A 26,413-nucleotide genomic window follows, 5' to 3' on the forward strand; every position below is an offset into this window, starting at 1 on the left:
AGCAGGCTGTTTTGAGCACAGAGGGAATAGTGAATGAGCCGTCTTTTACACACCTCTAATCTGTTCCGTGGAAACACGGTGCAGCAACCCGTGCCAGGAGACTGTTTGTGCGTCATGTTTAAAGCTTGCTGCCACCTTGTCGGTTCACATCCACGTAGGTGCACGAAAAGGTCACGACCGTCGCTGGCATTCTTTAGCAGAGGCAATATTGTAGCCTATGAGGTTTATCCGAGGCGCGATCATTGCTGGTTGAAAACTTTACCCAATACCCCGCCAGGATGACTTGAAATACAGTTAGCTTTGGCAATTTTTGCTAGCCTCTCTGGAGGCTTAGAGTTTTGTTGAGAAATATAGCCTTGTTTCGTTTAGGTTTTTTTTTCCTCGCCAAAAAGCTGTCTACTGATGATAGAGCGCCAGAGCCAGAAGGCTTGTTGTTTTGTCAATATGTTCTCAAGACAGGTATCGTTAAACTGCAGCGCAATTACAGATCACCGTTACCCATCGTAAACAGGTTGGTCCTGTCTGGTCCGGTGGGCTCTCAGTGGCGCTATAGCTTCCAATGCGTGTCGAGCACAATGTATTAGCCTTGCACCGCCTTAACCACTGGACCACCTCGTCATCTTGCGGGGTTTCTTTATTTAACACTCCTGATTCATGTGCATGTGGATGCATTCTTCGTCTTTTCTTTCAGCCGCCGAGGGCCTGTTTTCCACTGAGGCCCTGCGCCAAACTCCCTATGAGACACAATCGAACGTTAGTAGTAACCTCCGATTACGGCCGAATGTGGATTCTGCTCGGACGACGGGGCACCGGTACATCCTTTGTAGCTTTAGCTTATTAGCCAAACGCTACACCAGTTTGCCATTTCCCTTGAAATCATCCTTGATTTCCATAAGAAAGGTGCCCCAAATTGGTGGAAAATCACAACTCAACCATACGCTGTCCAAAGCATTGAACCGCCTTCACGCGGCAAAACAGAACATGTTGTTGGCCCGCACTGCTGGGTCAAACTGCGCTTCCCAAAAACAGATTGGGTCAAAACTGACAGAAGAAATCTCTAAGCCTGCTTTAAGCCCTACCCACGGGACGGGTTGACAGTCTCGCACAACGCGAGAGCCTCAGTTTCGCCTGTGTAATTTGGGGGCCGATGAAAACTGCATCCGACTAAAATTACAAAAAAATTTTTAGGACTCTAATGATGTTTCAGATGTAACTTTTCTCATCTCTGTTGTTAGGTTGTCACCATCTCTGAGACTCAAAGTGTCAGAAGTCGCCTAAGCTGGTTTTGCAAAATGGAGGTCAAGATTATACTTTCAGGGATCATTTCTATAGTTTTTAACTAGGAAATGTGTTTCAAAAGTGTAGTGTCTCCCAAACTACGATGATGAGCTTTGATGCTCTTTACTGAGCGTGAATCGGGTGTGGAGTAGTTGTTTATTTCATATGTTCCACACCATTGATGAACGTTCTGTGTGGCGTTTATGCAGCATAGAAGAAGAGAGTATGATCAGAGTGGTCTTTGAAAATTGTAAATATCAGATTAAAAATCTTGTGAGTAGTTGCGATCGATTGAACATCGGATATGATTCTGTTTGTAATTAATTGTTTAGCTCATAATTGGTGTATATCTGATGAAACTACTTTTTTTTTTTTTTTTTTTTTTTTTTTTTACATTTTTGGTGGTGGGTGTCACCATCCTTGAGATTCAGAATGTCAGGATAAGATGTCAGCTGGTTCTATCAACTTAAAGTTGCCATAAAATGCATTGAGAGAATATTTTAATTTGTTCTTTGATGTCTACATAGAAGGTATATGGCATAGGAAAGGGCAAACAATCTCCAGAAACGGTTTTACAGGACCATTTACAACCCTAGGATTTGTCCCTAGAATGAAATGCTCTGTTATTGCCTTTTTTGGAAGCTTCATGAATATTAATGAGCTCTGCTCCAATTGGCTGTTTCACAGAGCTGCTCATCTCTATAGCTGGCACATTGATAAAAAATATATATTTAATTTGGAGCTCTAGCCGCTTTTAATATGTGGTTTGTTGAATCTGCCGTTTTGAATCGCAGACATTTTAGTCTCATTACTGTGATCCATGTGCTCTGTGTAAAGTTATAATGCAGAGGGAGCTCTTCTTACCACACAAGTTCAGCTGCTTCTCGGTGATACTCTGGATCTGTAAATCATTCGCCATCATCAGCGCAGTTATTTCTCCATCATTCACCATCATCAGCACAGTCATCTCTCTGTTTATGTGGTAAGTGATATCTTTTGTACTGCAATGTAACAGGCTAGTGCTAGCATTAAGCTAACCGTGTCCCTTCAGTGGCTTGCCTTGTTTTACTGATGTACTGACGTTACCGATGATTGGGCGATGCAAATGTTGGAGGCGTAACTATTAACGATCCCGGGACTGTTGCGTAACAGTCGGTGTTATGTTGGAATTGACATATAAATCTAGTGTTCTCAAAAGACCACCGAAAAATAGAAGATTTATCCTTATCCTTATATAGATTTATCCTTGATTTCCATAAGAAAGGTGCCCCAAATTGGTGGAAAATCACATCTCAACCATACGCTGTCCAAAGCATTGAACCGCCTTCACGCGGCAAGACAGAACATGTTGTTGGCCTGCACTGCTGGGTCAAACTGCGCTTCCCAAAAACACATTGGGTCAAAACTGACAGAAGAAAACTCTAAGCCTGCTCTAAGCCCTACCCACGGGACGGCTCGACAGTCTCGCACAACGCGAGAGCCTCCGTTTCGCCTGTGTCATTTGGGAGCCGATGAAAACTGCCTCCGACCCGGTGAAGGAAGCCACAACCAGCCCGGCTAGCTCAGTCGGTAGAGCATGAGACTCTTAATCTCAGGGTCGTGGGTTCGAGCCCCACGTTGGGCGCCTCTGTTGGCTCTCTTTCTTCCCAACAGGGTGGCGGGCTCCAGCGTGCCCATTCGCCGCACAGGCTAAGTGGATTTTGCGAGCTCCGGAAACATCTTTCAAAACAGCCTGTTAGTACGTGCGATTCTTATCCCTAACCCTAACCCTTGCTTTTACAACCGTGATCCGGCGGCAGCAGACACACAACGGCTGTCTCTGTGGCGCAATCGGTTAGCGCGTTCGGCTGTTAACCGAAAGGTTGGTGGTTCGAGCCCACCCAGGGACGTGTGAAATGCCGGTGTTTTGCACGCACGCGCGTCAGGTGTCCACTAACGCCTATGCCGTTCTTAGGGTTGCGAGGCACAGCTTTCTCAGGGCGTTTATCCTGTGCACCTTCAATAAGCTGGCTTGTTTTAAAAGAAGTCAGCGGCGGGTGTTTGATGAACATTTTCACCAGCTCGAGTTTGCTGTGGCATGTGGATTCATTCTTTACTGATGATTTGTCTCTAGGGCTCATCTAGTTGACATGGTATCCGCTGACATTCGGCTGAAGGTGCTGATCCACCATCTGCTCTTGGTACGGACTGGATCCGGGGGACTGCAGTGACCATCTGATCGGAATACAGAATGGATCTGGCGGCTACGGTGACCTCAGAATAAGAAGAAACAGACTAATATTAATGTAGATGCAAAAGTTCCATGTTGCCACAGTGTCAGATTGGAGAGGATCTGGTTTTCACAGTCTTGCGTCGATGGCCGTCTAGGTGAAGAGGTCTTCACTGATGATCTGTCTCTGGGGCTCATCCAGCTTGCTACCACCTTGTCGGTTCACATCCACGTAGGTGCACGAAAAGGTCACGACCGTCACCGGTATTCTATCGCAGAGGCAGTGTTGTAGCTTGTGTGGTTTATCTGAGGTGTGATCATTGCTGGTTGAAAACTTTCCCCGATATCCCATCGGGATGATTTGAAATACAGTCAGCTTCGACAGTTTTTGCCGGTCTCTCTGGACGCTTCTTGAAAAAGACAGTTTTGCTTCGTTTTGTTTCCTTTTGTTGGAGTGGCTGGTTGTTGGTCCTCGTCAAAGAGGTGTCTACAGATCATAGCGTGCCGGAGCCAGAAGATTTGTTGTTTTGTCAATATGCTCTCAAGACTTCGCTGCAGGTATCATTAAAGTACAGCACAATTACAGCTCACCGCTACCCATCGTAAACAGGTTGGGCCTGTCTGTTCCGGTGGGCTCTCAGTGGTGCTAAATCATCAAATGAAGAGGATGGGATTCAAACCCACACAAACCAAGGTGTGCCCAGCACAACGGATTAGCCTTGCATCGCCTTAACCACTCGACCACCTCGTCACTTTCCGTGGTCCTTTTATTTAACACTCCCGATTCAGACCATCAGCTCATTAGTAGAGCACTCAGTGAACTGAACTGAGTGTGTCAGATAAGGAGGACACTCAAAAAGTGCAGAGTGGGGTCCCCAGGACTACTGCTAACGGAGCCGAACGACGAGGATGGGATTCGAACCCACGCGTGCAGAGCACAATGGATTAGCAGTCCATCGCCTTAACCACTCGGCCACCTCGTCATTTTACGTGGCATTTTTTATTTAGCACTCCTGATTCAGATCATCAGTTCATTAGTAGAGAACTCTAAGAACTGAACTGAGTGTGTTAGATAAGGAGGACACACAAAAAGTTTAGCATGGGGTCCCCAGGACCTGGATTAAGGTCCAGTGCTGAAGGAACCGAACGACAAGAATGGGATTCCAACCATTGCACAGAGCACAATGGATTAGCAGTCCATCGCTTTAACCACTCGGCCACCCCGTCCCCTTGCTGACCGAGACAGGCCATGCTGCGGACCTTTTCAGCTGCTGCTGCCGTGCTTTCAGCAGGCTGTTTTGAGCACAGAGGGAATAGTGAATGAGCCGTCTTTTACACACCTCTAATCTGTTCCGTGGAAACACGGTGCAGCAACCCGTGCCAGGAGACTGTTTGTGCGTCATGTTTAAAGCTTGCTGCCACCTTGTCGGTTCACATCCACGTAGGTGCACGAAAAGGTCACGACCGTCGCTGGCATTCTTTCGCAGAGGCAATATTGTAGCCTATGAGGTTTATCCGAGGCGCGATCATTGCTGGTTGAAAACTTTACCCAATACCCCGCCAGGATGACTTGAAATACAGTTAGCTTTGGCAATTTTTGCTAGCCTCTCTGGAGGCTTAGAGTTTTGTTGAGAAATATAGCCTTGTTTCGTTTAGGTTTTTTTTTCCTCGCCAAAAAGCTGTCTACTGATGATAGAGCGCCAGAGCCAGAAGGCTTGTTGTTTTGTCAATATGTTCTCAAGACAGGTATCGTTAAACTGCAGCGCAATTACAGATCACCGTTACCCATCGTAAACAGGTTGGTCCTGTCTGGTCCGGTGGGCTCTCAGTGGCGCTAAAGCTTCCAATGCGTGTCGAGCACAATGTATTAGCCTTCCACCGCCTTAACCACTGGACCACCTCGTCATCTTGCGGGGTTTCTTTATTTAACACTCCTGATTCATGTGCATGTGGATGCATTCTTCGTCTTTTCTTTCAGCCGCCGAGGGCCTGTTTTCCACTGAGGCCCTGCGCCAAACTCCCTATGAGACACAATCGAACGTTAGTAGTAACCTCCGATTACGGCCGAATGTGGATTCTGCTCGGACGACGGGGCACCGGTACATCCTTTGTAGCTTTAGCTTATTAGCCAAACGCTACACCAGTTTGCCTTTTCCCTTGAAATCATCCTTGATTTCCATAAGAAAGGTGCCCCAAATTGGTGGAAAATCACAACTCAACCATACGCTGTCCAAAGCATTGAACCGCCTTCACGCGGCAAAACAGAACATGTTGTTGGCCCGCACTGCTGGGTCAAACTGCGCTTCCCAAAAACAGATTGGGTCAAAACTGACAGAAGAAATCTCTAAGCCTGCTTTAAGCCCTACCCACGGGACGGGTTGACAGTCTCGCACAACGCGAGAGCCTCAGTTTCGCCTGTGTAATTTGGGGGCCGATGAAAACTGCATCCGACTAAAATTACAAAAAAATTTTTAGGACTCTAATGATGTTTCAGATGTAACTTTTCTCATCTCTGTTGTTAGGTTGTCACCATCTCTGAGACTCAAAGTGTCAGAAGTCGCCTAAGCTGGTTTTGCAAAATGGAGGTCAAGATTATACTTTCAGGGATCATTTCTATAGTTTTTAACTAGGAAATGTGTTTCAAAAGTGTAGTGTCTCCCAAACTACGATGATGAGCTTTGATACTCTTTACTGAGCGTGAATCGGGTGTGGAGTAGTTGTTTATTTCATATGTTCCACACCATTGATGAACGTTCTGTGTGGCGTTTATGCAGCATAGAAGAAGAGAGTATGATCAGAGTGGTCTTTGAAAATTGTAAATATCAGATTAAAAATCTTGTGAGTAGTTGCGATCGATTGAACATCGGATATGATTCTGTTTGTAATTAATTGTTTAGCTCATAATTGGTGTATATCTGATGAAACTACTTTTTTTTTTTTTTTTTTTTTTTTTTACATTTTTGGTGGTGGGTGTCACCATCCTTGAGATTCAGAATGTCAGGATAAGATGTCAGCTGGTTCTATCAACTTAAAGTTGCCATAAAATGCATTGAGAGAATATTTTAATTTGTTCTTTGATATCCACATAGAAGGTATATGGCATAGGAAAGGGCAAACAATCTCCAGAAACGGTTTTACAGGACCATTTACAACCCTAGGATTTGTCCCTAGAATGAAATGCTCTGTTATTGCCTTTTTTGGAAGCTTCATGAATATTAATGAGCTCTTCTCCAATTGGCTGTTTCACAGAGCTGCTCATCTCTATAGCTGGCACATTGATAAAAAATATATATTTAATTAGGAGCTCTAGCCGCTTTTAATATGTGGTTTGTTGAATCTGCCGTTTTGAATCGCAGACATTTTAGTCTCATTACTGTGATCCATGTGCTCTGTGTAAAGTTATAATGCAGAGGGAGCTCTTCTTACCACACAAGTTCAGCTGCTTCTCGGTGATACTCTGGATCTGTAAATCATTCGCCATCATCAGCGCAGTTATTTCTCCATCATTCACCATCATCAGCACAGTCATCTCTCTGTTTATGTGGTAAGTGATATCTTTTGTACTGCAATGTAACAGGCTAGTGCTAGCATTAAGCTAACCGTGTCCCTTCAGTGGCTTGCCTTGTTTTACTGATGTACTGACGTTACCGATGATTGGGCGATGCAAATGTTGGAGGCGTAACTATTAACGATCCCGGGACTGTTGCGTAACAGTCGGTGTTATGTTGGAATTGACATATAAATCTAGTGTTCTCAAAAGACCACCGAAAAATAGAAGATTTATCCTTATCCTTATATAGATTTATCCTTGATTTCCATAAGAAAGGTGCCCCAAATTGGTGGAAAATCACATCTCAACCATACGCTGTCCAAAGCATTGAACCGCCTTCACGCGGCAAGACAGAACATGTTGTTGGCCTGCACTGCTGGGTCAAACTGCGCTTCCCAAAAACACATTGGGTCAAAACTGACAGAAGAAAACTCTAAGCCTGCTCTAAGCCCTACCCACGGGACGGCTCGACAGTCTCGCACAACGCGAGAGCCTCCGTTTCGCCTGTGTCATTTGGGAGCCGATGAAAACTGCCTCCGACCCGGTGAAGGAAGCCACAACCAGCCCGGCTAGCTCAGTCGGTAGAGCATGAGACTCTTAATCTCAGGGTCGTGGGTTCGAGCCCCACGTTGGGCACCTCTGTTGGCTCTCTTTCTTCCCAACAGGGTGGCGGGCTCCAGCGTGCCCATTCGCCGCACAGGCTAAGTGGATTTTGCGAGCTCCGGAAACATCTTTCAAAACAGCCTGTTAGTACGTGCGATTCTAATCCCTAACCCTAACCCTTGCTTTTACAACCGTGATCCGGCGGCAGCAGACACACAACGGCTGTCTCTGTGGCGCAATCGGTTAGCGCGTTCGGCTGTTAACCGAAAGGTTGGTGGTTCGAGCCCACCCAGGGACGTGTGAAATGCCGGTGTTTTGCACGCACGCGCGTCAGGTGTCCACTAACGCCTATGCCGTTCTTAGGGTTGCGAGGCACAGCTTTCTCAGGGCGTTTATCCTGTGCACCTTCAATAAGCTGGCTTGTTTTAAAAGAAGTCAGCGGCGGGTGTTTGATGAACATTTTCACCAGCTCGAGTTTGCTGTGGCATGTGGATTCATTCTTTACTGATGATTTGTCTCTAGGGCTCATCTAGTTGACATGGTATCCGCTGACATTCGGCTGAAGGTGCTGATCCACCATCTGCTCTTGGTACGGACTGGATCCGGGGGACTGCAGTGACCATCTGATCGGAATACAGAATGGATCTGGCGGCTACGGTGACCTCAGAATAAGAAGAAACAGACTAATATTAATGTAGATGCAAAAGTTCCATGTTGCCACAGTGTCAGATTGGAGAGGATCTGGTTTTCACAGTCTTGCGTCGATGGCCGTCTAGGTGAAGAGGTCTTCACTGATGATCTGTCTCTGGGGCTCATCCAGCTTGCTACCACCTTGTCGGTTCACATCCACGTAGGTGCACGAAAAGGTCACGACCGTCACCGGTATTCTATCGCAGAGGCAGTGTTGTAGCTTGTGTGGTTTATCTGAGGTGTGATCATTGCTGGTTGAAAACTTTCCCCGATATCCCATCGGGATGATTTGAAATACAGTCAGCTTCGACAGTTTTTGCCGGTCTCTCTGGACGCTTCTTGAAAAAGACAGTTTTGCTTCGTTTTGTTTCCTTTTGTTGGAGTGGCTGGTTGTTGGTCCTCGTCAAAGAGGTGTCTACAGATCATAGCGTGCCGGAGCCAGAAGATTTGTTGTTTTGTCAATATGCTCTCAAGACTTCGCTGCAGGTATCATTAAAGTACAGCACAATTACAGCTCACCGCTACCCATCGTAAACAGGTTGGGCCTGTCTGTTCCGGTGGGCTCTCAGTGGTGCTAAATCATCAAATGAAGAGGATGGGATTCAAACCCACACAAACCAAGGTGTGCCCAGCACAACGGATTAGCCTTGCATCGCCTTAACCACTCGACCACCTCGTCACTTTCCGTGGTCCTTTTATTTAACACTCCCGATTCAGACCATCAGCTCATTAGTAGAGCACTCAGTGAACTGAACTGAGTGTGTCAGATAAGGAGGACACTCAAAAAGTGCAGAGTGGGGTCCCCAAGACTACTGCTAACGGAGCCGAACGACGAGGATGGGATTCGAACCCACGCGTGCAGAGCACAATGGATTAGCAGTCCATCGCCTTAACCACTCGGCCACCTCGTCATTTTACGTGGCATTTTTTATTTAGCACTCCTGATTCAGATCATCAGTTCATTAGTAGAGAACTCTAAGAACTGAACTGAGTGTGTTAGATAAGGAGGACACACAAAAAGTTTAGCATGGGGTCCCCAGGACCTGGATTAAGGTCCAGTGCTGAAGGAACCGAACGACAAGAATGGGATTCCAACCATTGCACAGAGCACAATGGATTAGCAGTCCATCGCTTTAACCACTCGGCCACCCCGTCCCCTTGCTGACCGAGACAGGCCATGCTGCGGACCTTTTCAGCTGCTGCTGCCGTGCTTTCAGCAGGCTGTTTTGAGCACAGAGGGAATAGTGAATGAGCCGTCTTTTACACACCTCTAATCTGTTCCGTGGAAACACGGTGCAGCAACCCGTGCCAGGAGACTGTTTGTGCGTCATGTTTAAAGCTTGCTGCCACCTTGTCGGTTCACATCCACGTAGGTGCACGAAAAGGTCACGACCGTCGCTGGCATTCTTTCGCAGAGGCAATATTGTAGCCTATGAGGTTTATCCGAGGCGCGATCATTGCTGGTTGAAAACTTTACCCAATACCCCGCCAGGATGACTTGAAATACAGTTAGCTTTGGCAATTTTTGCTAGCCTCTCTGGAGGCTTAGAGTTTTGTTGAGAAATATAGCCTTGTTTCGTTTAGGTTTTTTTTTCCTCGCCAAAAAGCTGTCTACTGATGATAGAGCGCCAGAGCCAGAAGGCTTGTTGTTTTGTCAATATGTTCTCAAGACAGGTATCGTTAAACTGCAGCGCAATTACAGATCACCGTTACCCATCGTAAACAGGTTGGTCCTGTCTGGTCCGGTGGGCTCTCAGTGGCGCTAAAGCTTCCAATGCGTGTCGAGCACAATGTATTAGCCTTCCACCGCCTTAACCACTGGACCACCTCGTCATCTTGCGGGGTTTCTTTATTTAACACTCCTGATTCATGTGCATGTGGATGCATTCTTCGTCTTTTCTTTCAGCCGCCGAGGGCCTGTTTTCCACTGAGGCCCTGCGCCAAACTCCCTATGAGACACAATCGAACGTTAGTAGTAACCTCCGATTACGGCCGAATGTGGATTCTGCTCGGACGACGGGGAACCGATACATCCTTTGTAGCTTTAGCTTATTAGCCAAACGCTACACCAGTTTGCCTTTTCCCTTGAAATCATCCTTGATTTCCATAAGAAAGGTGCCCCAAATTGGTGGAAAATCACAACTCAACCATACGCTGTCCAAAGCATTGAACCGCCTTCACGCGGCAAAACAGAACATGTTGTTGGCCCGCACTGCTGGGTCAAACTGCGCTTCCCAAAAACAGATTGGGTCAAAACTGACAGAAGAAATCTCTAAGCCTGCTTTAAGCCCTACCCACGGGACGGGTTGACAGTCTCGCACAACGCGAGAGCCTCAGTTTCGCCTGTGTAATTTGGGGGCCGATGAAAACTGCATCCGACTAAAATTAAAAAAAAAATTTTAGGACTCTAATGATGTTTCAGATGTAACTTTTCTCATCTCTGTTGTTAGGTTGTCACCATCTCTGAGACTCAAAGTGTCAGAAGTCGCCTAAGCTGGTTTTGCAAAATGGAGGTCAAGATTATACTTTCAGGGATCATTTCTATAGTTTTTAGCTAGGAAATGTGTTTCAAAAGTGTAGTGTCTCCCAAACTACGATGATGAGCTTTGATACTCTTTACTGAGCGTGAATTGGGTGTGGAGTAGTTGTTTATTTCATATGTTCCACACCATTGATGAACGTTCTGTGTGGCGTTTATGCAGCATAGAAGAAGAGAGTATGATCAGAGTGGTCTTTGAAAATTGTAAATATCAGATTAAAAATCTTGTGAGTAGTTGCGATCGATTGAACATCGGATATGATTCTGTTTGTAATTAATTGTTTAGCTCATAATTGGTGTATATCTGATGAAACTACTTTTTTTTTTTTTTTTTTACATTTTTGGTGGTGGGTGTCACCATCCTTGAGATTCAGAATGTCAGGATAAGATGTCAGCTGGTTCTATCAACTTAAAGTTGCCATAAAATGCATTGAGAGAATATTTTAATTTGTTCTTTGATATCTACATAGAAGGTATATGGCATAGGAAAGGGCAAACAATCTCCAGAAACGGTTTTACAGGACCATTTACAACCCTAGGATTTGTCCCTAGAATGAAATGCTCTGTTATTGCCTTTTTTGGAAGCTTCATGAATATTAATGAGCTCTGCTCCAATTGGCTGTTTCACAGAGCTGCTCATCTCTATAGCTAGCACATTGATAAAAAATATATATTTAATTAGGAGCTCTAGCCGCTTTTAATATGTGGTTTGTTGAATCTGCCGTTTTGAATCGCAGACATTTTAGTCTCATTACTGTGATCCATGTGCTCTGTGTAAAGTTATAATGCAGAGGGAGCTCTTCTTACCACACAAGTTCAGCTGCTTCTCGGTGATACTCTGGATCTGTAAATCATTCGCCATCATCAGCGCAGTTATTTCTCCATCATTCACCATCATCAGCACAGTCATCTCTCTGTTTATGTGGTAAGTGATATCTTTTGTACTGCAATGTAACAGGCTAGTGCTAGCATTAAGCTAACCGTGTCCCTTCAGTGGCTTGCCTTGTTTTACTGATGTACTGACGTTACCGATGATTGGGCGATGCAAATGTTGGAGGCGTAACTATTAACGATCCCGGGACTGTTGCGTAACAGTCGGTGTTATGTTGGAATTGACATATAAATCTAGTGTTCTCAAAAGACCACCGAAAAATAGAAGATTTATCCTTATCCTTATATAGATTTATCCTTGATTTCCATAAGAAAGGTGCCCCAAATTGGTGGAAAATCACATCTCAACCATACGCTGTCCAAAGCATTGAACCGCCTTCACGCGGCAAGACAGAACATGTTGTTGGCCTGCACTGCTGGGTCAAACTGCGCTTCCCAAAAACACATTGGGTCAAAACTGACAGAAGAAAACTCTAAGCCTGCTCTAAGCCCTACCCACGGGACGGCTCGACAGTCTCGCACAACGCGAGAGCCTCCGTTTCGCCTGTGTCATTTGGGAGCCGATGAAAACTGCCTCCGACCCGCTGAAGGAAGCCACAACCAGCCCGGCTAGCTCAGTCGGTAGAGCATGAGACTCTTAATCTCAGGGTCGTGGGTTCGAGCCCCACGTTGGGCGCCTCTGTTGGCTCTCTTTCTTCCCAACAGGGTGGCGGGCTCCAGCGTGCCCATTCGCCGCACAGGCTAAGTGGATTTTGCGAGCTCCGGAAACATCTTTCAAAACAGCCTGTTAGTACGTGCGATTCTAATCCCTAACCCTAACCCTTGCTTTTACAACCGTGATCCGGCGGCAGCAGACACACAACGGCTGTCTCTGTGGCGCAATCGGTTAGCGCGTTCGGCTGTTAACCGAAAGGTTGGTGGTTCGAGCCCACCCAGGGAAGTGTGAAATGCCGGTGTTTTGCACGCACGCGCGTCAGGTGTCCACTAACGCCTATGCCGTTCTTAGGGTTGCGAGGCACAGCTTTCTCAGGGCGTTTATCCTGTGCACCTTCAATAAGCTGGCTTGTTTTAAAAGAAGTCAGCGGCGGGTGTTTGATGAACATTTTCACCAGCTCGAGTTTGCTGTGGCATGTGGATTCATTCTTTACTGATGATTTGTCTCTAGGGCTCATCTAGTTGACATGGTATCTGCTGACATTCGGCTGAAGGTGCTGATCCACCATCTGCTCTTGGTACGGACTGGATCCAGGGGACTGCAGTGACCATCTGATCGGAATACAGAATGGATCTGGCGGCTACGGTGACCTCAGAGTAAGAAGAAACAGACTAATATTAATGTAGATGCAAAAGTTCCATGTTGCCACAGTGTCAGATTGGAGAGGATCTGGTTTTCACAGTCTTGCGTCGATGGCCGTCTAGGTGAAGAGGTCTTCACTGATGATCTGTCTCTGGGGCTCATCCAGCTTGCTACCACCTTGTCGGTTCACATCCACGTAGGTGCACGAAAAGGTCACGACCGTCACCGGTATTCTATCGCAGAGGCAGTGTTGTAGCTTGTGTGGTTTATCTGAGGTGTGATCATTGCTGGTTGAAAACTTTCCCCGATATCCCATCGGGATGATTTGAAATACAGTCAGATTCGACAGTTTTTGCCGGTCTCTCTGGACGCTTCTTGAAAAAGACAGTTTTGCTTCGTTTTGTTTCCTTTTGTTGGAGTGGCTGGTTGTTGGTCCTCGTCAAAGAGGTGTCTACAGATCATAGCGTGCCGGAGCCAGAAGATTTGTTGTTTTGTCAATATTCTCTCAAGACTTCGCTGCAGGTATCATTAAAGTACAGCACAATTACAGCTCACCGCTACCCATCGTAAACAGGTTGGGCCTGTCTGTTCCGGTGGGCTCTCAGTGGTGCTAAATCATCAAATGAAGAGGATGGGATTCAAACCCACACAAACCAAGGTGTGCCCAGCACAACGGATTAGCCTTGCATCGCCTTAACCACTCGACCACCTCGTCACTTTCCGTGGTCCTTTTATTTAACACTCCCGATTCAGACCATCAGCTCATTAGTAGAGCACTCAGTGAACTGAACTGAGTGTGTCAGATAAGGAGGACACTCAAAAAGTGCAGAGTGGGGTCCCCAGGACTACTGCTAAAGGAGCCGAACGACAAGGATGGGATTCGAACCCACGCGTGCAGAGCACAATGGATTAGCAGTCCATCGCCTTAACCACTCGGCCACCTCGTCATTTTACGTGGCATTTTTTATTTAGCACTCCTGATTCAGATCATCAGTTCATTAGTAGAGAACTCTAAGAACTGAACTGAGTGTGTTAGATAAGGAGGACACACAAAAAGTTTAGCATGGGGTCCCCAGGACCTGGATTAAGGTCCAGTGCTGAAGGAACCGAACGACAAGAATGGGATTCCAACCATTGCACAGAGCACAATGGATTAGCAGTCCATCGCTTTAACCACTCGGCCACCCCGTCCCCTTGCTGACCGAGACAGGCCATGCTGCGGACCTTTTCAGCTGCTGCTGCCGTGCTTTCAGCAGGCTGTTTTGAGCACAGAGGGAATAGTGAATGAGCCGTCTTTTACACACCTCTAATCTGTTCCGTGGAAACACGGTGCAGCAACCCGTGCCAGGAGACTGTTTGTGCGTCATGTTTAAAGCTTGCTGCCACCTTGTCGGTTCACATCCACGTAGGTGCACGAAAAGGTCACGACCGTCGCTGGCATTCTTTCGCAGAGGCAATATTGTAGCCTATGAGGTTTATCCGAGGCGCGATCATTGCTGGTTGAAAACTTTACCCAATACCCCGCCAGGATGACTTGAAATACAGTTAGCTTTGGCAATTTTTGCTAGCCTCTCTGGAGGCTTAGAGTTTTGTTGAGAAATATAGCCTTGTTTCGTTTAGGTTTTTTTTTCCTCGCCAAAAAGCTGTCTACTGATGATAGAGCGCCAGAGCCAGAAGGCTTGTTGTTTTGTCAATATGTTCTCAAGACAGGTATCGTTAAACTGCAGCGCAATTACAGATCACCTTTACCCATCGTAAACAGGTTGGTCCTGTCTGGTCCGGTGGGCTCTCAGTGGCGCTAAAGCTTCCAATGCGTGTCGAGCACAATGTATTAGCCTTCCACCGCCTTAACCACTGGACCACTTCGTCATCTTGCGGGGTTTCTTTATTTAACACTCCTGATTCATGTGCATGTGGATGCATTCTTCGTCTTTTCTTTCAGCCGCCGAGGGCCTGTTTTCCACTGAGGCCCTGCGCCAAACTCCCTATGAGACACAATCGAACGTTAGTAGTAACCTCCGATTACGGCCGAATGTGGATTCTGCTCGGACGACGGGGCACCGGTACATCCTTTGTAGCTTTAGCTTATTAGCCAAACGCTACACCAGTTTGCCATTTCCCTTGAAATCATCCTTGATTTCCATAAGAAAGGTGCCCCAAATTGGTGGAAAATCACAACTCAACCATACGCTGTCCAAAGCATTGAACCGCCTTCACGCGGCAAAACAGAACATGTTGTTGGCCCGCACTGCTGGGTCAAACTGCGCTTCCCAAAAACAGATTGGGTCAAAACTGACAGAAGAAATCTCTAAGCCTGCTTTAAGCCCTACCCACGGGACGGGTTGACAGTCTCGCACAACGCGAGAGCCTCAGTTTCGCCTGTGTAATTTGGGGGCCGATGAAAACTGCATCCGACTAAAATTACAAAAAAATTTTTAGGACTCTAATGATGTTTCAGATGTAACTTTTCTCATCTCTGTTGTTAGGTTGTCACCATCTCTGAGACTCAAAGTGTCAGAAGTCGCCTAAGCTGGTTTTGCAAAATGGAGGTCAAGATTATACTTTCAGGGATTATTTCTATAGTTTTTAACTAGGAAATGTGTTTCAAAAGTGTAGTGTCTCCCAAACTACGATGATGAGCTTTGATACTCTTTACTGAGCGTGAATCGGGTGTGGAGTAGTTGTTTATTTCATATGTTCCACACCATTGATGAACGTTCTGTGTGGCGTTTATGCAGCATAGAAGAAGAGAGTATGATCAGAGTGGTCTTTGAAAATTGTAAATATCAGATTAAAAATCTTGTGAGTAGTTGCGATCGATTGAACATCGGATATGATTCTGTTTGTAATTAATTGTTTAGCTCATAATTGGTGTATATCTGATGAAACTACTTTTTTTTTTTTTTTTTTTTTTTTTTTTTTTTACATTTTTGGTGGTGGGTGTCACCATCCTTGAGATTCAGAATGTCAGGATAAGATGTCAGCTGGTTCTATCAACTTAAAGTTGCCCTAAAATGCATTGAGAGAATATTTTAATTTGTTCTTTGATGTCTACATAGAAGGTATATGGCATAGGAAAGGGCAAACAATCTCCAGAAACGGTTTTACAGGACCATTTACAACCCTAGGATTTGTCCCTAGAATGAAATGCTCTGTTATTGCCTTTTTTGGAAGCTTCATGAATATTAATGAGCTCTGCTCCAATTGGCTGTTTCACAGAGCTGCTCATCTCTATAGCTAGCACATTGATAAAAAATATATATTTAATTAGGAGCTCTAGCCGCTTTTAATATGTGGTTTGTTGAATCTGCCGTTTTGAATCGCAGACATTTTAGTCTCATTACTGTGATCCATGTGCTCTGTGTAAAGTTATAATGCAGAGGGAGCTCTTCTTACCACACAAGTTCAGCTGCTTCTCGGTGATACTCTGGATCTGTAAATCATTCGCCATCATCAGCGCAGTTATTTCTCCATCATTCACCATCATCAGCACAGTCATCTCTCTGTTTATGTGGTAAGTGATATCTTTTGTACTGCAATGTAACAGGCTAGTGCTAGCATTAAGCTAACCGTGTCCCTTCAGTGGCTTGCCTTGTTTTACTGATGTACTGACGTTACCGATGATTGGGCGATGCAAATGTTGGAGGCGTAACTATTAACGATCCCGGGACTGTTGCGTAACAGTCGGTGTTATGTTGGAATTGACATATAAATCTAGTGTTCTCAAAAGACCACCGAAAAATAGAAGATTTATCCTTATCCTTATATAGATTTATCCTTGATTTCCATAAGAAAGGTGCCCCAAATTGGTGGAAAATCACATCTCAACCATACGCTGTCCAAAGCATTGAACCGCCTTCACGCGGCAAGACAGAACATGTTGTTGGCCTGCACTGCTGGGTCAAACTGCGCTTCCCAAAAACACATTGGGTCAAAACTGACAGAAGAAAACTCTAAGCCTGCTCTAAGCCCTACCCACGGGACGGCTCGACAGTCTCGCACAACGCGAGAGCCTCCGTTTCGCCTGTGTCATTTGGGAGCCGATGAAAACTGCCTCCGACCCGCTGAAGGAAGCCACAACCAGCCCGGCTAGCTCAGTCGGTAGAGCATGAGACTCTTAATCTCAGGGTCGTGGGTTCGAGCCCCACGTTGGGCGCCTCTGTTGGCTCTCTTTCTTCCCAACAGGGTGGCGGGCTCCAGCGTGCCCATTCGCCGCACAGGCTAAGTGGATTTTGCGAGCTCCGGAAACATCTTTCAAAACAGCCTGTTAGTACGTGCGATTCTAATCCCTAACCCTAACCCTTGCTTTTACAACCGTGATCCGGCGGCAGCAGACACACAACGGCTGTCTCTGTGGCGCAATCGGTTAGCGCGTTCGGCTGTTAACCGAAAGGTTGGTGGTTCGAGCCCACCCAGGGACGTGTGAAATGCCGGTGTTTTGCACGCACGCGCGTCAGGTGTCCACTAACGCCTATGCCGTTCTTAGGGTTGCGAGGCACAGCTTTCTCAGGGCGTTTATCCTGTGCACCTTCAATAAGCTGGCTTGTTTTAAAAGAAGTCAGCGGCGGGTGTTTGATGAACATTTTCACCAGCTCGAGTTTGCTGTGGCATGTGGATTCATTCTTTACTGATGATTTGTCTCTAGGGCTCATCTAGTTGACATGGTATCTGCTGACATTCGGCTGAAGGTGCTGATCCACCATCTGCTCTTGGTACGGACTGGATCCGGGGGACTGCAGTGACCATCTGATCGGAATACAGAATGGATCTGGCGGCTACGGTGACCTCAGAGTAAGAAGAAACAGACTAATATTAATGTAGATGCAAAAGTTCCATGTTGCCACAGTGTCAGATTGGAGAGGATCTGGTTTTCACAGTCTTGCGTCGATGGCCGTCTAGGTGAAGAGGTCTTCACTGATGATCTGTCTCTGGGGCTCATCCAGCTTGCTACCACCTTGTCGGTTCACATCCACGTAGGTGCACGAAAAGGTCACGACCGTCACCGGTATTCTATCGCAGAGGCAGTGTTGTAGCTTGTGTGGTTTATCTGAGGTGTGATCATTGCTGGTTGAAAACTTTCCCCGATATCCCATCGGGATGATTTGAAATACAGTCAGATTCGACAGTTTTTGCCGGTCTCTCTGGACGCTTCTTGAAAAAGACAGTTTTGCTTCGTTTTGTTTCCTTTTGTTGGAGTGGCTGGTTGTTGGTCCTCGTCAAAGAGGTGTCTACAGATCATAGCGTGCCGGAGCCAGAAGATTTGTTGTTTTGTCAATATGCTCTCAAGACTTCGCTGCAGGTATCATTAAAGTACAGCACAATTACAGCTCACCGCTACCCATCGTAAACAGGTTGGGCCTGTCTGTTCCGGTGGGCTCTCAGTGGTGCTAAATCATCAAATGAAGAGGATGGGATTCAAACCCACACAAACCAAGGTGTGCCCAGCACAACGGATTAGCCTTGCATCGCCTTAACCACTCGACCACCTCGTCACTTTCCGTGGTCCTTTTATTTAACACTCCCGATTCAGACCATCAGCTCATTAGTAGAGCACTCAGTGAACTGAACTGAGTGTGTCAGATAAGGAGGACACTCAAAAAGTGCAGAGTGGGGTCCCCAGGACTACTGCTAAAGGAGCCGAACGACAAGGATGGGATTCGAACCCACGCGTGCAGAGCACAATGGATTAGCAGTCCATCGCCTTAACCACTCGGCCACCTCGTCATTTTACGTGGCATTTTTTATTTAGCACTCCTGATTCAGATCATCAGTTCATTAGTAGAGAACTCTAAGAACTGAACTGAGTGTGTTAGATAAGGAGGACACACAAAAAGTTTAGCATGGGGTCCCCAGGACCTGGATTAAGGTCCAGTGCTGAAGGAACCGAACGACAAGAATGGGATTCCAACCATTGCACAGAGCACAATGGATTAGCAGTCCATCGCTTTAACCACTCGGCCACCCCGTCCCCTTGCTGACCGAGACAGGCCATGCTGCGGACCTTTTCAGCTGCTGCTGCCGTGCTTTCAGCAGGCTGTTTTGAGCACAGAGGGAATAGTGAATGAGCCGTCTTTTACACACCTCTAATCTGTTCCGTGGAAACACGGTGCAGCAACCCGTGCCAGGAGACTGTTTGTGCGTCATGTTTAAAGCTTGCTGCCACCTTGTCGGTTCACATCCACGTAGGTGCACGAAAAGGTCACGACCGTCGCTGGCATTCTTTCGCAGAGGCAATATTGTAGCCTATGAGGTTTATCCGAGGCGCGATCATTGCTGGTTGAAAACTTTACCCAATACCCCGCCAGGATGACTTGAAATACAGTTAGCTTTGGCAATTTTTGCTAGCCTCTCTGGAGGCTTAGAGTTTTGTTGAGAAATATAGCCTTGTTTCGTTTAGGTTTTTTTTTCCTCGCCAAAAAGCTGTCTACTGATGATAGAGCGCCAGAGCCAGAAGGCTTGTTGTTTTGTCAATATGTTCTCAAGACAGGTATCGTTAAACTGCAGCGCAATTACAGATCACCTTTACCCATCGTAAACAGGTTGGTCCTGTCTGGTCCGGTGGGCTCTCAGTGGCGCTAAAGCTTCCAATGCGTGTCGAGCACAATGTATTAGCCTTCCACCGCCTTAACCACTGGACCACTTCGTCATCTTGCGGGGTTTCTTTATTTAACACTCCTGATTCATGTGCATGTGGATGCATTCTTCGTCTTTTCTTTCAGCCGCCGAGGGCCTGTTTTCCACTGAGGCCCTGCGCCAAACTCCCTATGAGACACAATCGAACGTTAGTAGTAACCTCCGATTACGGCCGAATGTGGATTCTGCTCGGACGACGGGGCACCGGTACATCCTTTGTAGCTTTAGCTTATTAGCCAAACGCTACACCAGTTTGCCATTTCCCTTGAAATCATCCTTGATTTCCATAAGAAAGGTGCCCCAAATTGGTGGAAAATCACAACTCAACCATACGCTGTCCAAAGCATTGAACCGCCTTCACGCGGCAAAACAGAACATGTTGTTGGCCCGCACTGCTGGGTCAAACTGCGGTTCCCAAAAACAGATTGGGTCAAAACTGACAGAAGAAATCTCTAAGCCTGCTTTAAGCCCTACCCACGGGACGGGTTGACAGTCTCGCACAACGCGAGAGCCTCAGTTTCGCCTGTGTAATTTGGGGGCCGATGAAAACTGCATCCGACTAAAATTACAAAAAAATTTTTAGGACTCTAATGATGTTTCAGATGTAACTTTTCTCATCTCTGTTGTTAGGTTGTCACCATCTCTGAGACTCAAAGTGTCAGAAGTCGCCTAAGCTGGTTTTGCAAAATGGAGGTCAAGATTATACTTTCAGGGATTATTTCTATAGTTTTTAACTAGGAAATGTGTTTCAAAAGTGTAGTGTCTCCCAAACTACGATGATGAGCTTTGATACTCTTTACTGAGCGTGAATCGGGTGTGGAGTAGTTGTTTATTTCATATGTTCCACACCATTGATGAACGTTCTGTGTGGCGTTTATGCAGCATAGAAGAAGAGAGTATGATCAGAGTGGTCTTTGAAAATTGTAAATATCAGATTAAAAATCTTGTGAGTAGTTGCGATCGATTGAACATCGGATATGATTCTGTTTGTAATTAATTGTTTAGCTCATAATTGGTGTATATCTGATGAAACTACTTTTTTTTTTTTTTTTTTTTTTTTTTTTACATTTTTGGTGGTGGGTGTCACCATCCTTGAGATTCAGAATGTCAGGATAAGATGTCAGCTGGTTCTATCAACTTAAAGTTGCCATAAAATGCATTGAGAGAATATTTTAATTTAGTTTAGTTTAGTTTAGTTTATTTATATAGCACAATAAAACAACGGTCGTTGACCATTGTGCTTTACAACAGCAATAAAAAAGAATAATATAAAAAAAAAAAAAAAAAAAAAACATGAATAAAACAAAAAAAACAGATAACAGATAAATAGAATGAGATAGCACAAGAAGTAGTATATACAGAGGAAAGAAATGCAACAAAGACAAGCTCAAGATGACTCACATATTATAAACTTTTTCTAAAAGGTGAGTTTTAAGTTTTGTTTTAAAAAGAGATTCTGTAGTAATCATCCTGATAGATAAGGGGAGGCTATTCCACAGTTTGGGGCCGACTATGGCAAAAGCCCGGTCTCCCTTTCGTTTTAGCCTAGATCTGGGAACCTTTAACAGTTTCTGATTTGATGACCTTAAACATCTTGCAGCTATGTTAACAGTCACAAGTTCAGATAGGTAAAAAGGTGCCAGATCATTTAAAGCCTTAAAAACAAAAAGTAAAATCTTAAACTCTATTCTAAGATGAACTGGCAACCAGTGCAGAGAGAGTAGGACGGGAGTGATGTGCTCGAATTTACGTGTGCCAGTGAGAAGTCTTGCAGCTGCATTTTGGACTAATTGCAAACGGTTCATATAGGAATGACCCATGCCTATATAAATTGAGTTACAATAGTCCAAACGAGAGAAAATAAATGCATGAATTACTCTCTCAAGCTCAGCAAAGGTTAAAAAACTTTTAACTTTGGCCAGAAGTCTCAAATGAAAAAAACACGATTTAACAACTACATTTACCTGCTTATCAAGTAACAAGGCAGAGTCAAAAACAAAACCTAGGTTTTTAACATATGGTTTTACATAAGCAGCTAAGCTACCCAACACTTGACTTAAACTGCCAGAGAAAGATAACGGTCCAAACACAATTGCCTCAGTTTTACTCTCATTTAAGTGCAAGAAATTTTTGGACATCCAAGCCTTAATGTCAGACAGACAGGCAGTTAAAGCACACAGACCAGCATTATCATTTTGCTTAATGGGCACATATATTTGAGTGTCGTCTGCATAAAAATGAAAAAGTACTCTATGTTTTCTTAAAATTGAGCCCAAAGGCAGCATATATAAAGAAAACAAAATAGGGGCAAGAATAGATCCTTGGGGAACCCCGCACGTCAGATGTGCTTTGGAGGAAGAACATCCATTAACACTAACAGAAAAGGTTCTATTATTCAAATAAGATTTGAACCAATTCAGTGCATGACCTTTAATACCCGCACAGCATTCAAGGCGAGAAATAAGAATGTCATGATCGACCGTATCAAATTTGTTCTTTGATGTCTACATAGAAGGTATATGGCATAGGAAAGGGCAAACAATCTCCAGAAACGGTTTTACAGGACCATTTACAACCCTAGGATTTGTCCCTAGAATGAAATGCTCTGTTATTGCCTTTTTTGGAAGCTTCATGAATATTAATGAGCTCTGCTCCAATTGGCTGTTTCACAGAGCTGCTCATCTCTATAGCTGGCACATTGATAAAAAATATATATTTAATTTGGAGCTCTAGCCGCTTTTAATATGTGGTTTGTTGAATCTGCCGTTTTGAATCGCAGACATTTTAGTCTCATTACTGTGATCCATGTGCTCTGTGTAAAGTTATAATGCAGAGGGAGCTCTTCTTACCACACAAGTTCAGCTGCTTCTCGGTGATACTCTGGATCTGTAAATCATTCGCCATCATCAGCGCAGTTATTTCTCCATCATTCACCATCATCAGCACAGTCATCTCTCTGTTTATGTGGTAAGTGATATCTTTTGTACTGCAATGTAACAGGCTAGTGCTAGCATTAAGCTAACCGTGTCCCTTCAGTGGCTTGCCTTGTTTTACTGATGTACTGACGTTACCGATGATTGGGCGATGCAAATGTTGGAGGCGTAACTATTAACGATCCCGGGACTGTTGCGTAACAGTCGGTGTTATGTTGGAATTGACATATAAATCTAGTGTTCTCAAAAGACCACCGAAAAATAGAAGATTTATCCTTATCCTTATATAGATTTATCCTTGATTTCCATAAGAAAGGTGCCCCAAATTGGTGGAAAATCACATCTCAACCATACGCTGTCCAAAGCATTGAACCGCCTTCACGCGGCAAGACAGAACATGTTGTTGGCCTGCACTGCTGGGTCAAACTGCGCTTCCCAAAAACACATTGGGTCAAAACTGACAGAAGAAAACTCTAAGCCTGCTCTAAGCCCTACCCACGGGACGGCTCGACAGTCTCGCACAACGCGAGAGCCTCCGTTTCGCCTGTGTCATTTGGGAGCCGATGAAAACTGCCTCCGACCCGGTGAAGGAAGCCACAACCAGCCCGGCTAGCTCAGTCGGTAGAGCATGAGACTCTTAATCTCAGGGTCGTGGGTTCGAGCCCCACGTTGGGCGCCTCTGTTGGCTCTCTTTCTTCCCAACAGGGTGGCGGGCTCCAGCGTGCCCATTCGCCGCACAGGCTAAGTGGATTTTGCGAGCTCCGGAAACATCTTTCAAAACAGCCTGTTAGTACGTGCGATTCTTATCCCTAACCCTAACCCTTGCTTTTACAACCGTGATCCGGCGGCAGCAGACACACAACGGCTGTCTCTGTGGCGCAATCGGTTAGCGCGTTCGGCTGTTAACCGAAAGGTTGGTGGTTCGAGCCCACCCAGGGACGTGTGAAATGCCGGTGTTTTGCACGCACGCGCGTCAGGTGTCCACTAACGCCTATGCCGTTCTTAGGGTTGCGAGGCACAGCTTTCTCAGGGCGTTTATCCTGTGCACCTTCAATAAGCTGGCTTGTTTTAAAAGAAGTCAGCGGCGGGTGTTTGATGAACATTTTCACCAGCTCGAGTTTGCTGTGGCATGTGGATTCATTCTTTACTGATGATTTGTCTCTAGGGCTCATCTAGTTGACATGGTATCCGCTGACATTCGGCTGAAGGTGCTGATCCACCATCTGCTCTTGGTACGGACTGGATCCGGGGGACTGCAGTGACCATCTGATCGGAATACAGAATGGATCTGGCGGCTACGGTGACCTCAGAATAAGAAGAAACAGACTAATATTAATGTAGATGCAAAAGTTCCATGTTGCCACAGTGTCAGATTGGAGAGGATCTGGTTTTCACAGTCTTGCGTCGATGGCCGTCTAGGTGAAGAGGTCTTCACTGATGATCTGTCTCTGGGGCTCATCCAGCTTGCTACCACCTTGTCGGTTCACATCCACGTAGGTGCACGAAAAGGTCACGACCGTCACCGGTATTCTATCGCAGAGGCAGTGTTGTAGCTTGTGTGGTTTATCTGAGGTGTGATCATTGCTGGTTGAAAACTTTCCCCGATATCCCATCGGGATGATTTGAAATACAGTCAGCTTCGACAGTTTTTGCCGGTCTCTCTGGACGCTTCTTGAAAAAGACAGTTTTGCTTCGTTTTGTTTCCTTTTGTTGGAGTGGCTGGTTGTTGGTCCTCGTCAAAGAGGTGTCTACAGATCATAGCGTGCCGGAGCCAGAAGATTTGTTGTTTTGTCAATATGCTCTCAAGACTTCGCTGCAGGTATCATTAAAGTACAGCACAATTACAGCTCACCGCTACCCATCGTAAACAGGTTGGGCCTGTCTGTTCCGGTGGGCTCTCAGTGGTGCTAAATCATCAAATGAAGAGGATGGGATTCAAACCCACACAAACCAAGGTGTGCCCAGCACAACGGATTAGCCTTGCATCGCCTTAACCACTCGACCACCTCGTCACTTTCCGTGGTCCTTTTATTTAACACTCCCGATTCAGACCATCAGCTCATTAGTAGAGCACTCAGTGAACTGAACTGAGTGTGTCAGATAAGGAGGACACTCAAAAAGTGCAGAGTGGGGTCCCCAGGACTACTGCTAACGGAGCCGAACGACGAGGATGGGATTCGAACCCACGCGTGCAGAGCACAATGGATTAGCAGTCCATCGCCTTAACCACTCGGCCACCTCGTCATTTTACGTGGCATTTTTTATTTAGCACTCCTGATTCAGATCATCAGTTCATTAGTAGAGAACTCTAAGAACTGAACTGAGTGTGTTAGATAAGGAGGACACACAAAAAGTTTAGCATGGGGTCCCCAGGACCTGGATTAAGGTCCAGTGCTGAAGGAACCGAACGACAAGAATGGGATTCCAACCATTGCACAGAGCACAATGGATTAGCAGTCCATCGCTTTAACCACTCGGCCACCCCGTCCCCTTGCTGACCGAGACAGGCCATGCTGCGGACCTTTTCAGCTGCTGCTGCCGTGCTTTCAGCAGGCTGTTTTGAGCACAGAGGGAATAGTGAATGAGCCGTCTTTTACACACCTCTAATCTGTTCCGTGGAAACACGGTGCAGCAACCCGTGCCAGGAGACTGTTTGTGCGTCATGTTTAAAGCTTGCTGCCACCTTGTCGGTTCACATCCACGTAGGTGCACGAAAAGGTCACGACCGTCGCTGGCATTCTTTCGCAGAGGCAATATTGTAGCCTATGAGGTTTATCCGAGGCGCGATCATTGCTGGTTGAAAACTTTACCCAATACCCCGCCAGGATGACTTGAAATACAGTTAGCTTTGGCAATTTTTGCTAGCCTCTCTGGAGGCTTAGAGTTTTGTTGAGAAATATAGCCTTGTTTCGTTTAGGTTTTTTTTTCCTCGCCAAAAAGCTGTCTACTGATGATAGAGCGCCAGAGCCAGAAGGCTTGTTGTTTTGTCAATATGTTCTCAAGACAGGTATCGTTAAACTGCAGCGCAATTACAGATCACCGTTACCCATCGTAAACAGGTTGGTCCTGTCTGGTCCGGTGGGCTCTCAGTGGCGCTAAAGCTTCCAATGCGTGTCGAGCACAATGTATTAGCCTTCCACCGCCTTAACCACTGGACCACCTCGTCATCTTGCGGGGTTTCTTTATTTAACACTCCTGATTCATGTGCATGTGGATGCATTCTTCGTCTTTTCTTTCAGCCGCCGAGGGCCTGTTTTCCACTGAGGCCCTGCGCCAAACTCCCTATGAGACACAATCGAACGTTAGTAGTAACCTCCGATTACGGCCGAATGTGGATTCTGCTCGGACGACGGGGCACCGGTACATCCTTTGTAGCTTTAGCTTATTAGCCAAACGCTACACCAGTTTGCCTTTTCCCTTGAAATCATCCTTGATTTCCATAAGAAAGGTGCCCCAAATTGGTGGAAAATCACAACTCAACCATACGCTGTCCAAAGCATTGAACCGCCTTCACGCGGCAAAACAGAACATGTTGTTGGCCCGCACTGCTGGGTCAAACTGCGCTTCCCAAAAACAGATTGGGTCAAAACTGACAGAAGAAATCTCTAAGCCTGCTTTAAGCCCTACCCACGGGACGGGTTGACAGTCTCGCACAACGCGAGAGCCTCAGTTTCGCCTGTGTAATTTGGGGGCCGATGAAAACTGCATCCGACTAAAATTACAAAAAAATTTTTAGGACTCTAATGATGTTTCAGATGTAACTTTTCTCATCTCTGTTGTTAGGTTGTCA

The 26,413-nt window shown here is 45.8% G+C and overlaps 28 non-coding genes across 28 annotated transcripts; 25 read left to right on the forward strand and 3 right to left on the reverse strand.

Moving 5' to 3' along the window:
• Nucleotides 1-188: 188 nt before the first annotated feature.
• Nucleotides 189-329, forward strand: LOC141284412 (U4 spliceosomal RNA). The gene has a single exon (XR_012338420.1). It is a non-coding gene; the product is annotated as a U4 spliceosomal RNA (small nuclear RNA).
• Nucleotides 330-1,301: 972 nt separating this feature from the next.
• Nucleotides 1,302-1,517, forward strand: LOC141348443 (small nucleolar RNA U3). The gene has a single exon (XR_012357496.1). It is a non-coding gene; the product is annotated as a small nucleolar RNA U3 (small nucleolar RNA).
• Nucleotides 1,518-2,829: 1,312 nt separating this feature from the next.
• On the forward strand, nt 2,830-2,902 carry trnak-cuu (transfer RNA lysine (anticodon CUU)). The gene has a single exon. It is a non-coding gene; the product is annotated as a tRNA-Lys (tRNA).
• Nucleotides 2,903-3,093: 191 nt separating this feature from the next.
• trnan-guu (transfer RNA asparagine (anticodon GUU)) lies at nt 3,094-3,167 on the forward strand. The gene has a single exon. It is a non-coding gene; the product is annotated as a tRNA-Asn (tRNA).
• A 586-nt stretch (nt 3,168-3,753) lies between these two features.
• On the forward strand, nt 3,754-3,893 carry LOC141285473 (U4 spliceosomal RNA). The gene has a single exon (XR_012338618.1). It is a non-coding gene; the product is annotated as a U4 spliceosomal RNA (small nuclear RNA).
• Nucleotides 3,894-4,388: 495 nt separating this feature from the next.
• Nucleotides 4,389-4,470, reverse strand: trnas-gcu (transfer RNA serine (anticodon GCU)). Its single transcript has one exon. It is a non-coding gene; the product is annotated as a tRNA-Ser (tRNA).
• Nucleotides 4,471-4,962: 492 nt separating this feature from the next.
• Nucleotides 4,963-5,103, forward strand: LOC141284157 (U4 spliceosomal RNA). Its single transcript, XR_012338362.1, has one exon. It is a non-coding gene; the product is annotated as a U4 spliceosomal RNA (small nuclear RNA).
• Nucleotides 5,104-6,075: 972 nt separating this feature from the next.
• Nucleotides 6,076-6,291, forward strand: LOC141348183 (small nucleolar RNA U3). Its single transcript, XR_012357465.1, has one exon. It is a non-coding gene; the product is annotated as a small nucleolar RNA U3 (small nucleolar RNA).
• A 1,309-nt stretch (nt 6,292-7,600) lies between these two features.
• trnak-cuu (transfer RNA lysine (anticodon CUU)) lies at nt 7,601-7,673 on the forward strand. Its single transcript has one exon. It is a non-coding gene; the product is annotated as a tRNA-Lys (tRNA).
• Nucleotides 7,674-7,864: 191 nt separating this feature from the next.
• On the forward strand, nt 7,865-7,938 carry trnan-guu (transfer RNA asparagine (anticodon GUU)). The gene has a single exon. It is a non-coding gene; the product is annotated as a tRNA-Asn (tRNA).
• Nucleotides 7,939-8,524: 586 nt separating this feature from the next.
• LOC141285481 (U4 spliceosomal RNA) lies at nt 8,525-8,664 on the forward strand. The gene has a single exon (XR_012338623.1). It is a non-coding gene; the product is annotated as a U4 spliceosomal RNA (small nuclear RNA).
• Nucleotides 8,665-9,159: 495 nt separating this feature from the next.
• On the reverse strand, nt 9,160-9,241 carry trnas-gcu (transfer RNA serine (anticodon GCU)). The gene has a single exon. It is a non-coding gene; the product is annotated as a tRNA-Ser (tRNA).
• A 492-nt stretch (nt 9,242-9,733) lies between these two features.
• On the forward strand, nt 9,734-9,874 carry LOC141284168 (U4 spliceosomal RNA). The gene has a single exon (XR_012338363.1). It is a non-coding gene; the product is annotated as a U4 spliceosomal RNA (small nuclear RNA).
• A 972-nt stretch (nt 9,875-10,846) lies between these two features.
• On the forward strand, nt 10,847-11,062 carry LOC141348491 (small nucleolar RNA U3). Its single transcript, XR_012357503.1, has one exon. It is a non-coding gene; the product is annotated as a small nucleolar RNA U3 (small nucleolar RNA).
• A 1,301-nt stretch (nt 11,063-12,363) lies between these two features.
• trnak-cuu (transfer RNA lysine (anticodon CUU)) lies at nt 12,364-12,436 on the forward strand. The gene has a single exon. It is a non-coding gene; the product is annotated as a tRNA-Lys (tRNA).
• Nucleotides 12,437-13,287: 851 nt separating this feature from the next.
• Nucleotides 13,288-13,427, forward strand: LOC141285867 (U4 spliceosomal RNA). Its single transcript, XR_012338996.1, has one exon. It is a non-coding gene; the product is annotated as a U4 spliceosomal RNA (small nuclear RNA).
• Nucleotides 13,428-14,496: 1,069 nt separating this feature from the next.
• Nucleotides 14,497-14,637, forward strand: LOC141284178 (U4 spliceosomal RNA). Its single transcript, XR_012338365.1, has one exon. It is a non-coding gene; the product is annotated as a U4 spliceosomal RNA (small nuclear RNA).
• Nucleotides 14,638-15,609: 972 nt separating this feature from the next.
• LOC141348560 (small nucleolar RNA U3) lies at nt 15,610-15,825 on the forward strand. Its single transcript, XR_012357512.1, has one exon. It is a non-coding gene; the product is annotated as a small nucleolar RNA U3 (small nucleolar RNA).
• Nucleotides 15,826-17,140: 1,315 nt separating this feature from the next.
• Nucleotides 17,141-17,213, forward strand: trnak-cuu (transfer RNA lysine (anticodon CUU)). Its single transcript has one exon. It is a non-coding gene; the product is annotated as a tRNA-Lys (tRNA).
• Nucleotides 17,214-17,404: 191 nt separating this feature from the next.
• Nucleotides 17,405-17,478, forward strand: trnan-guu (transfer RNA asparagine (anticodon GUU)). The gene has a single exon. It is a non-coding gene; the product is annotated as a tRNA-Asn (tRNA).
• Nucleotides 17,479-18,064: 586 nt separating this feature from the next.
• LOC141285878 (U4 spliceosomal RNA) lies at nt 18,065-18,204 on the forward strand. Its single transcript, XR_012339007.1, has one exon. It is a non-coding gene; the product is annotated as a U4 spliceosomal RNA (small nuclear RNA).
• Nucleotides 18,205-19,273: 1,069 nt separating this feature from the next.
• Nucleotides 19,274-19,414, forward strand: LOC141284184 (U4 spliceosomal RNA). Its single transcript, XR_012338366.1, has one exon. It is a non-coding gene; the product is annotated as a U4 spliceosomal RNA (small nuclear RNA).
• A 972-nt stretch (nt 19,415-20,386) lies between these two features.
• Nucleotides 20,387-20,602, forward strand: LOC141348568 (small nucleolar RNA U3). Its single transcript, XR_012357513.1, has one exon. It is a non-coding gene; the product is annotated as a small nucleolar RNA U3 (small nucleolar RNA).
• Nucleotides 20,603-23,226: 2,624 nt separating this feature from the next.
• On the forward strand, nt 23,227-23,299 carry trnak-cuu (transfer RNA lysine (anticodon CUU)). Its single transcript has one exon. It is a non-coding gene; the product is annotated as a tRNA-Lys (tRNA).
• A 191-nt stretch (nt 23,300-23,490) lies between these two features.
• trnan-guu (transfer RNA asparagine (anticodon GUU)) lies at nt 23,491-23,564 on the forward strand. The gene has a single exon. It is a non-coding gene; the product is annotated as a tRNA-Asn (tRNA).
• Nucleotides 23,565-24,150: 586 nt separating this feature from the next.
• Nucleotides 24,151-24,290, forward strand: LOC141285487 (U4 spliceosomal RNA). Its single transcript, XR_012338625.1, has one exon. It is a non-coding gene; the product is annotated as a U4 spliceosomal RNA (small nuclear RNA).
• Nucleotides 24,291-24,785: 495 nt separating this feature from the next.
• On the reverse strand, nt 24,786-24,867 carry trnas-gcu (transfer RNA serine (anticodon GCU)). The gene has a single exon. It is a non-coding gene; the product is annotated as a tRNA-Ser (tRNA).
• A 492-nt stretch (nt 24,868-25,359) lies between these two features.
• LOC141284192 (U4 spliceosomal RNA) lies at nt 25,360-25,500 on the forward strand. The gene has a single exon (XR_012338368.1). It is a non-coding gene; the product is annotated as a U4 spliceosomal RNA (small nuclear RNA).
• Nucleotides 25,501-26,413: the final 913 nt, after the last annotated feature.

The sequence above is a fragment of the Garra rufa genome, chromosome 1, assembly GCF_049309525.1.
Source record: "Garra rufa chromosome 1, GarRuf1.0, whole genome shotgun sequence".
Lineage (NCBI taxonomy): Eukaryota > Metazoa > Chordata > Actinopteri > Cypriniformes > Cyprinidae > Garra > Garra rufa.